General features: G+C 44.0%; 1 pseudogene across 1 annotated transcript in view; it reads left to right on the plus strand.

Moving 5' to 3' along the window:
- Positions 1–5,438, plus strand: part of LOC147111524 (claudin-10-like) — a 142,903-nt pseudogene extending 137,465 nt beyond the window's left edge. Inside the window, exon 12 of the transcript XR_015079828.1 lies at positions 4,819–5,438. The product of XR_015079828.1 is annotated as a claudin-10-like (transcript). The remainder of the gene's footprint in view (positions 1–4,818) is intronic.
- The last annotated feature ends 7,514 nt before the right edge of the window (positions 5,439–12,952 follow it).

A 12,952-nucleotide genomic window follows, 5' to 3' on the forward strand; every position in this document is an offset into this window, starting at 1 on the left:
CCCTCTCTCTCTCTCTCCTCTCTCTCTCTCTCCCTCCCCTTCCCTCTCTCCTTCTCCCTCTCTCTCTGTCTCTCCTTCACCCCTCTCTCTCTCTCTCACTCCTTCCCCCCCTCTCTCCTTCCCCCCATCTCTCTCTCTCTTTCCTTCCCCCCCCCCTCTCTCTCTCTCTCCTCCCCCCCCTCTCTCTCTCTCTCCTTCCCTCTCTCTCTCTCTTCAGGCCCGGCCCGACTCACCTCAGCTCAGCTCCTGCTCCGGCCCGCCGCCGCCGCTCCCCCGCTCGCTGTCTCTCGGGCCGCGCGGTTCTCTCTGTCTCTGTATCTCTTTCCCGTCTCTCTCTCCTTCCCTTCTCCCTCTCTCTCCTTCCCCCCCCTCTCTCTCTCCTTCCCCTCTCTCTCCTTCCCTCTCTCTCTCTCTCTTTTCCTCTCTCTCTCCTTCCCTCTCTCTCTCCTCTCTCTCTCTCTCTCTCCTTCCCCCTCTCTCTCTCTTCAGGCCCGGCCCGACTCACCTCAGCTCAGCTCCCGCTCTGGCCCGCCGCCGCCGCTCCCCCGCTCGCTGTCTCTCGGGCTCTCGGGCCACGCGGTTCTCTCTTGTCTCTGTATCTCTTTCCCGTCTCTCCTTCCCTTCTCCCTCTCTCTCCTTCCCCCCTCTCTCTCTCTCCTTCCCCCTCTCTCTCCTTCCCTCTCTCTCTCTCTCTCTTTCCCTCTCTCTCTCTCCTTCCCTCTCTCTCTCTCCTCTCTCTCTCTCTCCCTCCCTTCCCTCTCTCCTTCTCTCTCTCTCTCCTTCCCTCTCTCTCTCTCTCTCCTTCCCTCTCTCTCTCTCTCTCTCTCCTTCCCTCTCTCTCTCTCTCCCCCTCTCTCTCTCTCTCTCTCTCTCCTTCCCCCTCTCTCTCTCTCTCTCTCATTAATGTCAATGATAACATTGCAAAATTATAATTCTGCTTGCCACCTCCAAATTCACATAGAAGGAAAACTGTAAAACCTGGAGTATATGGCTACTGTCGATCCCCATTAACAAAAAACGAAGTTAAAGAACCACCTCCTGGGTGCTTAGCAAGAGTTCTTCAATCCCAACAGTTTTATAAACAGTTTTATATACATGGCAGAGGGTTCTTCAGTTCCCTCGGCAACGCCGGGTACTCCAGGCTAGTCATTTATAATGGACTCTAGCATTTTCCCCACTACCGATGTCAGGCTTACCAGTCTATTATTCCCCGCTTTCTCTCTACCACCTTTTTTGAATTAGCTACCCTCCAATCCATGGGAACTGTTCCAGAGTCTATAGAACTTTGGAAGATGACCAGCAATGCATCTACTATTTCTTGGGCCACTTCCTTAATACCCTAGGGTGTAGATTATCAGGCCCTGGAGATTTATCAGCCTTCAATCCTGTCAATTTCCCTAATACCATTTCCCTACAAATACTGATTTCTTTCAGTTCCTCCCTCTCATTAGACCCTATGTTCCCCGACATCTCTTGGAGATTATTTGTGCCCTCCTTTGTGAAGGCAGAACAAAAGTATGTATTTAATTGGTCCGCCATTTCTTTTTTTTTATTCATTGATGGGATGTGGGCATCACTGGCTGGCTAGGCCTGCATTTGTTCCCCATTATAAATTCCCCTAGTTCTGACTGCAAGGGACTTACGCTTGACTTCACCAATCTTTTTCTCTTCACATATCTATAAAAGCTTTTACAGTCAGTTTTTATGTTCCCTGAAAGCTTACTCTCATACTCTATTTTCCCCCTCTTAATTAATCCCTTTGTCCTCCTTTGTTGAATCCTAAACTGCTCCCAATCTTCAGGTTTGCTGCTTTTTCTGGCCAATTTATATGTCCTCTCCTTGGATCTTATGCTATCCCTAATTTTCCTTTTTAGCCATGGTTGATTCACCTTTTCTGTTTTATTTTTATGCCAAACAGGGATGAACAAATTCTGTAGTTCATCCATGTGATCTTTAAATGTTTGCCATTGCCTATCCACCATCAACCCTTTGAGTAACATTCCCGAATCAATCCTACCCAACTCGCACCTCGTAGTTTCCTTTATTTAAATTCAGGACCCTAGTCTCTGAGTCAAATACTTCACTCTCCATCTTAATGAAGAATTCTATCATATTATGTTCACTCCGCCCCAAGGGGCCTCGCACAAAAAGATTGCTAATTATTCCTATCTCATTACATAATACCCAGCCTAAGATGGCATGACCTCTAGTTGGTTCCTCGACATATTGGTCCAGGAAACCATCCTGTATACACTCCAGGAATTCCTCCTCCATAGTATTGTTACTAATTTGGTTAGCCCAATCTATATGTAGATTAAAGTCACCCATGATAACTGCTGTGCCCTTATTGCACACGTCTTTAATTTCCATTTTAATGCCATCCCCAACCTCCGCATTACTGTTTGGGGGTCTGTATACAACTCCCACTAAAGTTTTCTGTCCCTTGGTATTTCTCAGCTCTACCCATACAGATTCTACATCATCAGAGCTAATATTCTTCCTTACAATTGTGTTAATCTCCTCTTTAACCAGCAATGCTACCCCACCTCCTTTTCCTTTTTGCCTGTCTTTCCTGAATATTGAATACCCCTGGATGTTGAGTTCCCAGCCCTGGTCACCCTGGAGCCATGTTTGCATAATCCCAATCATATCATATCTGTTTACATCTATTTGTGCAGCTAATTCATCCACCTTATTATGAATGCTCCTCGCATTCAGACACAAAGCCTTCAGGCTTGTTTTTTTAACACTCTTAGACCTTTTAGAATTATTATTTACTGTGGCCATGTTTGATTAAACCCTTGATTACTCTGACTTCCACTTTTGCTGTTCTCCTTTCTGTCTTTTGCTTCTATCCTTGTTTTCCTTTCCTCTGTCTCCCTGCACAGATTCCGAACCCCCTGCCATTTTAGTTTAAACCCTCCCCCACAGCAATAGCATACACTCCCCCTAGGACCTCAGTCCCAGTTCTGCCCAGGTGCAAACCGTCCATTTTGTACTGGTCTCACCTCCCCCAGAACCGGTTCCAATGTCCCAGGAATTTGAATCCCTCCCCCTTGCACCATTCCTCTAGCCACGTATTCATCTGAAATATCCTTCTATTTCTACTCTGACTAGCACGTGGCACTGGTAGCAATCCTGAGATTACTACCTTTGAGGTCCTATTTTTTAATTTACCTCCTAACTCCCTATATTCAGCTTTTAGGACCTCATCCTGTTTTTTACCTATATCGTTGGTACCTGTATGCACCACGACAACTGGCTGTTCACCCTGCCCTTCCAAAATGCTCTGTAACCGCTCCAGTTATTATGGGGCTGGTACAGTTAAGTTTCTGCTCAATGGTGGCAATAAGTGGCAAGGAACATTCACGCCACACAAGTGCCAAGCAATGACCATCTCCAACAAGAGAAAGTCTAACCACCTCCCTTTGACAGTCAATGGCATTACCACCATCGAATCGTCGACCATCAACATCCTGGAATCACCATTGACCAGAAACGTAACTGTACCAGCCCCATAATAACTGTGGCTACAACAGCAAGTCAGAGGCTCGGTATTCTGTGGCAATTAACTCACCATTCTTACGCTCCAATACTCTTCCACCACCAGAAGCTACAAGTCAGGAGTGTGATGGAATACTCTCCACTTGCCTGGATCAGTGCAGCTCCAACAATACTCAAGGAGCTCAACACCATCCAGGACAAAGCAGCCTGCTTGATTTGGCACCCCATCCCTCACTTTAAACATTCACTCCCTCCACCACCTATGCACCGTTTACCATCCAGAAAATGCATTGCAGCAATTCCCAAGGCTTATCGATTGCACTTCTCAAACCCGCAACCTCTAACACCTAGAAGGACAAGGGCAGCAGGCGCATGGGAACACCATCATCTCCAAGTTCCCCTCCAAGCCACACACCATCCTGACTTGGAAATACATTGTTGCTGGGTGAAAATCTTGGAACTCCCTACCTAACAGCACTGTGGGAGTACCTTCGCCACACGGACTGCAGCAGTTCAAGGATGTGGCTCACCACCACCTTATCAAGGGCAATTAGAGATGGGCAATAAATGCTGGCCTTGCCAGTGACACCCACATTCTGCAAATGAATATTTTTTTTAAAATGTTGTGCAGGAAACTATCAAATTTGCCTAACGTACCCACTGTATTTAATTAACTTTTGTTTTATTCATTTATGGGATGTGGGCATCACTGGCAAGGCCAGCATTTATTGCCCATCCCTATGTGCCAGTGGAGCATTTCCCCCCCCCCTGATTCCCATTGACTTCAGTATTACTAGGGCTCCTTGATGCCACACTTGGTCAAATGCTGCTTTGATGTCAAGGGCAGTCACTCTCACCTCATGCTCAATATATTGTTCCAACTGTATAATGCTAATGCCTGTCAAGATTTATAAACATGGGAATTTAAGTTTTTTCAGGTGTAGTTAATAATCAATTTGTAATTATCTTAACTTTATGCATCAAGTTAGATGTAGATGTCATACTCAATTAACATATATTTGATAACAACCTATTAAGATTATAAAGCTGAGTTTTAGTATTAATGGAGCAAGTATTAAAGCAATTAATCTTAGTTACATATGTAAATACATTGAAGCAGCAGCTTCATTAATATTCTATTATTAAGCAGATTTTCAGAAGTTCATCCCAAAGATGCTTCTTCTAATTTCATTTTGCCCTAGTTGCTCCTATACTTTGACTATGTTCAAACTGTAGAATTTGAAAAATGCAATGCATGAAAGGGTTTAACTTTTGTACAATAGTTTTATTACAGGTAAAAGGGACAAGTGCTGAAGTTCAACACATTTTGTTTCTTTCAGAACAAGGTATGGAGCAATGTCATTTCTTTCTTCTCGGACAAAGGCTTACAGTGGTGCAACAGAAATGAGGTCAGCCAAAAGCATGGGAACGGCACCAAAACAATTTGATAAAAACTCATATGTTTAACAAAAGCTTTGCATTAAGAGAAAGCTGGAGATGTAATGCTTATTTAATCAACTCCAGTTCACAGGAAGATTTACTTTCACTCATAAAATAACCTAATAACATTTGCTGTTCACAATGACTGCAAAAACTGCAAAAATACAGGCTTTGTAAAATGTGCTAATTCATTTTCCTTTACAAACTCCTTCATCCTTATTTAGTTAATGTCACCTAAGAACCTAGTAGTATTACTGACATTTTTGAAAGATGTAAAACGTGATGGCTCTGTACATTTGTTATTTTCACGTAAAATGACACTGAACGCTAAGGTTAACTTGCAACCTCTATAAATAGATTTCTGTATTCATGGGAATAAGCGAAGAATAAATAGCTTACTGCCAAATATCAAAACTTCCTTTTGAACCCTTTGAATTTAAGTGACTGATTATGTAAGGTTGTCTGGCAGTGACTGGAAATGCTAAACTACATTATTTTCCACTAGTTAATGCCTATTATACCTGGATTGTAATGTCATTTCAGTCTATTCATACCTTTGATAATTGGCATATTTAAGGCAAAAAAATTAAATTAATGCAACTACTACCTCTGATTGGAGAATAAATAGAACAGTGACAGATAGCCTCCCTCTCCAGACATCTTCCTCATTTAAAACAAATGGATGAAGGTCCAGAGATGCAAGTAAGGTTCATTGTTCACTTGATTGCATTCCATCTTTATTTCTCAACCCTTGCATACACTTGTCCACAGTGGGTAACATACTAACACCTTTAACCAGAAAATAAATGACTTACCAGAAATTTGAATCGTGCCAGGTTGACCCAATTACCCTCTAGGTAATGTTTTATTACTGAGTTGATTTTGCAATTTTGTAAAGAAAAACATTCAGAAAGTTGCATGCATAGATTTTGTGAAGTCATTGTACAGTTCTGCTCATAGTACATACAAGAGATTTCATTGGGTTTTACATTGAATTACATAGAATATACACCACAGAAACAGGCCATTCGTCCCAACTAGTTTCTGCTGGTGTTTATACTCCACACGGGTCTCCTCCCATTATATCTAACACATCTCAGCCTTTCAGCATGCCATTCTATTCCCTGTTCTCTCATGTACTCATCTAGTTTCCTTTTGAAAGCATCTAAGCCATTTACCTTAACTACTTCCTGTGGTAGCGAGTTCCACATTCTACCCACTCTGAATAAGGAAATTTCTCCTTATTTACATAGGAGCATAGGTACAGGAGTAGGTCATTTAGCCCCTCGAGCCTGTTCCGCCATTCAATGAGATCATGGCTGATCTGCGACCTAACTCTGCCCATATCCCTTAATACTTTTAGTTAACAAAAAGCTATCAATCTCAGATTTAATATTAACAATTGATCTAGCATCAATTGCCATTTGCAGAAGAGTGTTCCAAACTTCTACCACCCTGTAGAAGTGTTTCCTAATTTCACTCCTGAAAGGCCTGGCTCTAATTTTTAGATCTGTCCCCTAGTCCTAGTCTCCCCAACCAGCGGAAATAGTTTCTCTCTCTCTACCCTACCTGTTCCCCTTACTATCTTGAAAACTTTGATCAGATCATCGCAACCTTCTAAATTCCAGGGAATACAACCTTAGTTTGTGTAATCACTCCTCATAATTTAGCCCCTGGAGTCTAAGTAACATTCTGGTAAACCTATGCTGCACTCCTTCTAATATATCCTTCCTAAGGTGTGGTGCCCAGAACTGCTCACAGTGCTCCAGGTGTGGTCTAACCAGGGCTTTGTATAGCTGTAGCATAACTTCTACCCCTTGTATTCTAGTCCTCTAGATATAAAGGCCAGCATTCCATTAGCCTTTTTGATTATTTTCTGTACCTGTTTATGACATTTTAATGATCTATGTACCTGGATTCCCCAGTCTCTTTGGACCACCACAGTTTTTAGCGTTTCACTATTTAGAAAGTACCCTGTTCTATCCTTTTTAGGTCCAAACTGGATGACCTCACATTTGCCTACATTGAAATTCATTTGCCACAGTTTTGCCCATTCACTTAATCTATCAATAGCCCTTTGTAAATTTGTGCTTTCCTCTACACTGCCTACAATGCCGCCTATCTTTGTGTCATCTGCATATTTGGATATGTGGCTTTCTATCCCATCAACTTAGTCGTTAATAAATACTGTGAATAGTTGAGGCCCCAACACAGATCCCTGCGGGACACCACTAGTCACATCCTGCTTATTAGAGCACCTACCCATTATCCCCACTCTGTCTCCTGCCACTCAGCCAATTTCATAATCAGGTCAATAATTTGCCGTCAATTCCAAGGGCTTCAGTTTCTTATGAGGGACTTTATCAAATGCCTTCTGGAAGTCCATATAAATAACATTCATAGACATGCCCCTGTCCACTACTTTAGACACCTCTAAAATTCAGTCAGATTCTTCAGGCATGACCTACGTTTTACAAATCCAGATCTCTCTGGTCAGCTGAAAATTTTCAAGGTGTTCAGTCACCCTGGGGGCTAAATTCAGTTGATAAACAGCGCTAACGGGGCTCAAATCAACTAGCGCCTGGGCGCGGCACTGCTAACACTGCCCACGAAATTCAGTGGGAGGTTAGCAGCGGCGCTAACCATTAGCACTGCGCGGCGCTGCCTGCGATGACGTCATCGCCGTGTGCAGCGCCCCACTCGCGTCCCGGCTGTAATATTGGGTGGTGCCCCCTGACTTATCGCCGGACGCTATGTCTGCCCGGGGTCAGGGGGGCCTACCTGCGGCCAGGGTGCCACTAGTTAAAGGGGAGGTGGCAGGCGGCCATTTTTGTTGCTGGTCGCCTGCCAGCACCTCCTGGCCCCGTTGCTGCCCCCGACCCCCGTGAAGTCCCCCCGCGGGGTGTTGGCTGCTCTCTGTGAACCTGGCACTCCTCTTGAGTAATGAGCTCATTTGCCAACACTCCCGATCCCTGGTGGCCCAGCTGGACGCTGGCACACGCTGCGCCAGGCCCCTCCCCTTTAATAAGGGGAGGAAGGCCTGCAGTACCGCAGCATGATGAGCCGCGATATTGGCTCGCAGAGCCCCAAGAGGGACGCGGGGCGCTTCCAGTAGCGTCCCTCCTCCCCCTCAGGGCGCTACCTGGGAAAATTAGCCGCGGGGGTGCTAACTTTTTCAGGGCGCTAAAATTAGCACCCCGGCACCCAATTTTTACCCCCCTATCTTTAATTATTGACTCTAGTAATTTCCCGACAATAGATGTTAGGCTAACTGATCTATAATTCCCTGGTTTCCCTCTTTCACCATTCTTAACTAGTGGAGTGACATGCGCAATTTTCCAATCTAAATTCCCTATTGGTTTTATTAATAACTATCTTGCATTTATGGCCCCTAGTTTTGGATTCTCCCACAAGTGGAACATGTTCTCCACATCTAACCTCTCCAACCCATTCATAATTTTAAATATCTCTATCAGATCACCTCTAAGTCTTTTTATAAGAAAAAAGACCCAACCCATTCAAATTTTCCCGATAGCTGTATTCTCTCAGTTCTGCTACCAGCTTTGTAAATCTTTTTTGCACTTTCTCCACTGCTTCTATTTCCTTTTTATAGTATGGATACCAGAGCTGTGCACGGTACTCTAAGTGTGACCTGACCATGGTCCTATACAAGTTTAACATAAATTCATTATTTTTGAATTTTATACCCCTAGATATAAATCTCAGTGCTTTGATGGCATTTTTAATTGCTTGGCTAACCTGCAAAGCTGCTTTCAATTATTTGTTCCCTTTGCTCTTCTACCCCATTCAGTTTCTTATTTGCTAAGATGTAGCTGATGTTTCTATTTTTCCTACTAAAGTGCATCACCTCACATTTATCTGTTAAAGTTAATTTGTCACTTAACTTCCCAGGTTTCTTACACAGTTGTATATCCATTATACAGGTGAAGTCCAAATAGCGAAGATCTAAATTGCACTGGATCAAAATAGGTGTTTATAATAAATGCACACTGTACTTTTTCAAAAGCATTGTTTGGGAGTTACACAAAACATGTTATAGGCTGCATATATTGTATAAAAATATTTATATGGACTAGTCCTTAAACACAATATCACTGTTATGAGAGGATATGAATGTTACATCAGAGAAAAGAACTTGCTGTCTATTGATAACAATCATGCCAAACAGTTTCAGAGAAAGTAAAAATATCTCCCCAGCTTTCATCTTTTGGGGTTGTAAGATATATTTCTCATTTGGAAATTTTCTGCTTCATTTGACGTTACTAGTGGTCCTACTATAAAAGCTAAGTTCACATTCAAACAGCCAACACAAAGAATAGCTTGCCATGGGATACCTCACCTCTCACCTTCAATTACTTCCTTCAATTGATGAAAGATGTTGGTTTCTAGACATTCATACAACCCATCTATTAGGACTCTGATCTGGTGAATGAGCAGACTATTTATGCTTACTCACCCATTGCTTCTTTAGGAAGTCACGCACATGCTGTGACATACCATTTGTTTCTTGCAATAATGATGTTGTGATGCGGAACTCCTTCCCGACATTCTGGTTGCAGATCAGATTTGGTGCTTCTGGCATATGTCCTTATAGACATGTCTCTCCAGAAGACAGTGGAAGCCTTTATACTAATATCATTTGCCACAACAAAAATGTCACATAATAGGCAGCTAATTGAGCATTATTGATTGACGGTTTAATGAAGTGGAGAAAGCAGCAAGTTTCAGGTCAGTTATAAATTGTCTGAAACAGCTAATTTGTCAACATTAGTGCAGAGTAAGCCTGTATCTGTTCCGAAGAAGGTGCGGTAGGTTGTGATCCTGGCCCAAAACTGACTGCAGACTTTGTGAAAAGGATCAGGTCCTGCAGCTGATTATTCAAAAGACAAAATGACTTTTCCTGAAGTAGTCTGAAAATGGCAGCTACTGTTTTTTTTTAAACAAAAACAAACCAAAATGTCGAAATAAACTTTGAAGGAGAAATGGCTGTCGGATGTCATGAAAACCCAACTGGTTCATTAATATCCTTTAGGGAAGGAAACCTGCCATCCTTACCTGGTATGGCCCATATGTAACTCCAGTGTCACCAACGTAGTTGACTCTTAATTGCCCTCTAAATTGGCCTAGAAAGCCACTCAGTTGTACCAAATCTGGGATGGGCAATAAGTGCTGGCATTGCAAGCAATGCCCACATCCCGAGAATGAATTAAACAAAAGAATTGGGCCACTGTGTCCATCCTCACCTCCAACAACATGTATGAGGAGCTCATGGACTTCTTTGTCTCGAAGATTGAGACCATCCGTTGAGACTGTCTCTGCCGCTTCCCTCCCTTCATCCAGCCCACTAAGCCAAACCTCCCCCAGGTTCCCCCTGCCCTAGTCTTCAACTTGCATCTTTCTCTAATTTCTCTCTTATCTCCCTTCATGCCTCTCCTAGCTCATCTTGTCCATGAGACCCACCTCCTGATCCCTCGACCCTATTCCCACCAAACTGCTGACCACCTAACTTCCCTTCCTGGCCCCCATGTTAGCTGATATTGTTAACGGTCTCCTCTCCTCAGGTACAGTCCCCCACCCTTTCAAATCTGTCGTCATCAACCCCTCCTCAAAAAAAACACCCTTGACTCCTCTGTCCTTGTAAATTACCACCCCATCTCCAACTTCTCATCCTCTCCAAAATCCTTGAATGTGTTGTTGCCTCAAATCCATGCCCACCTTTCCTGAAACTCCTTCAATCAGTTTTCTGCCCCTGCCACAGCACTTATCAAACTCACAAATGACATCCTATGTGACTGTAACCATGGTGAACTAATGCTCCTAATCATTCTTAACCTGTCTGCAGCCTTTGACATGGTTAACCACACCATCCTCCTCCAACGCCTCTCCTCCATTGTCCAACTGGGTAGGACTGCCCTCACCTGGTTCCATTGTTATCTATCCAGCCGTAGACAGAGAATCCCCTGCAATGGCTTCTCCTCCCACTCCCACACCATTATCTCTGGAGTCCCCAAAGCATCTATCCTTGACCGCTCCTATTTCTCATCTACATGCTGCCCCTCGCGACATCATCCGAAAACACAGCATCAGGTTCCACATGTACGCTGACAACACCCAGCTCTACCTCACCACCATTGTTTCCTCGAAGCTGTGCATGTGCTTGGCCGTGCAATAATCTGCAACGTCCCGCGCAGGCTGCTCACAATCTTTTACATTGAAAATACTGCACTTGCGCAGACATTTAAAGGGACCGTGCATTGAAAGAAACAGGCCGCGAAGAACAAAGTGCAGCTTACAGGGAACATTGCTCAATGCCACCTTTCTTGACCACTGTCTCTAATTTTCACACTGCTTGTCTGACGTCTAGTACTTGATGAGCAGAAATTTCCTCCAATTAACTATTGAGTAGACCAAAGCCATTGTCTTCAGTCCCCGCCATAAACTCCTTGACCTAGCCACCAACTCCCTCCCTGGCAAATGCCTGAAGCTGAACCAGACTGTTCGAAACCTCGGCATCCTATTTGATCCTGAGCTGAGCTTCTGACCCCATATCCTCTCCATCACCAAGACCATCACAGTAATGCCAACTCTCGCAAATTAATCGCGAGACAGGCGATTTATATTGAAAATTTACCTCAACTCGTGATCTCACGATTTAACTGAAAAGTCATGATTCTTTTCCTACTTTATTACATACGAACATACGAATTAGGAGCAGGAGTTGGCCACTCGGCCCCTTGAGCCTGCTCCGCCATTCAACAAGATCATGGCTGATCTGATTACTCCACATTCCCGCCTACCCCTTTGACCCCTTTGCTTATCAAGAATATCTACCTCTGCCTTAAAAATATTCAAAGACTCTGCTTCCACTGCTCTCTGAGGAAGAGAGTTCCAAAGACTCACGACCCTCTGTGAGAAAAAGTTCCCCTCATCTCTGTCCTAAATGGGCGACACCTTATTTTTAAACAGTGACCCCTAGTTCTGGATTCTCCCACAAGAGGAAACATCCTCTCCACATCTACCCTGTCAAGACCCCTCAGGATCTTATATGTTTCAATCAAGTCACCTCTTACTCTTCTAAACTCCAGCGGATACAAGCCTAGCTTGTCCAATCTTTCCCCATAAGACAACCCGCCCATTCCAAGTATTGGTCTAGTAAACCGTTTCTGAACTGCTTCCAATGCATTTGCATCCTTCCTTAAATAAGGAGACCAATACTGTACACAGTACTCCAGATGTGGTCTCACCAATGCCCTGTATAACTGAAGCATAACCTCCCTACTTTTGTATTCAATTCCCCTCACAATAAACAATTACATTCTATTAGCTTTCCTAATTACTGGCTGTACCTGCATAGTAACCTTTTGCGATTCATGCACTAGGACACCCAGATCCCTCTGCATCTCAGAGCTCTGCAATCTCTCACCTTCGTTACAAAATGCTGGTAAGGCCACAGCTGGAGTACTGTGTGCAGTTCTGGTCGCCACACTATAGGAAGGATGTGATTGCTTTGGAGAGGGTGCAGAGGAGATTTACCAGGATGTTACCTGGGCTGGAGCGCTTCAGCTATGCAGAAAGACTGGACAGGCTGGGGTTGTTTTCCTTGGAGCAGAGAAGGCTGAGGGGGGACCTGATTGAGGTATACAAAATTATGAGGGGCATAGATAGGGTGGATAGAAAGGAACTTTTCCCCTTAGTAGAGGGATCAATAACAAGGGGGCATAGATTCAAGGTAAGGGGCAGGAGGTTTAGAGGGGATTTGAGGAAAAACTTTTTCAGGGTGGTTGGAATCTGGAACTCACTGCCTGAAAGGGTGGTAGAGGCAGGAAACCTCACAACATTCAAGAAGCATTTGGATGAGCACTTGAAATGCCATAGCATACAAGGCTATGGACCAAATGCTGGAAAATGGGATTAGATTAGACAGGGCTTGATGTCCGGCGCGGACGCGATGGGCCAAAGGGCCTCTTTCTGTGCTGTATAACTCTAT

This window comes from Somniosus microcephalus, chromosome 10, assembly GCF_052327205.1.
Source record: "Somniosus microcephalus isolate GS21.2 chromosome 10, FLI_Smic_1.0, whole genome shotgun sequence".
NCBI classification, from domain to species: domain Eukaryota; kingdom Metazoa; phylum Chordata; class Chondrichthyes; order Squaliformes; family Somniosidae; genus Somniosus; species Somniosus microcephalus.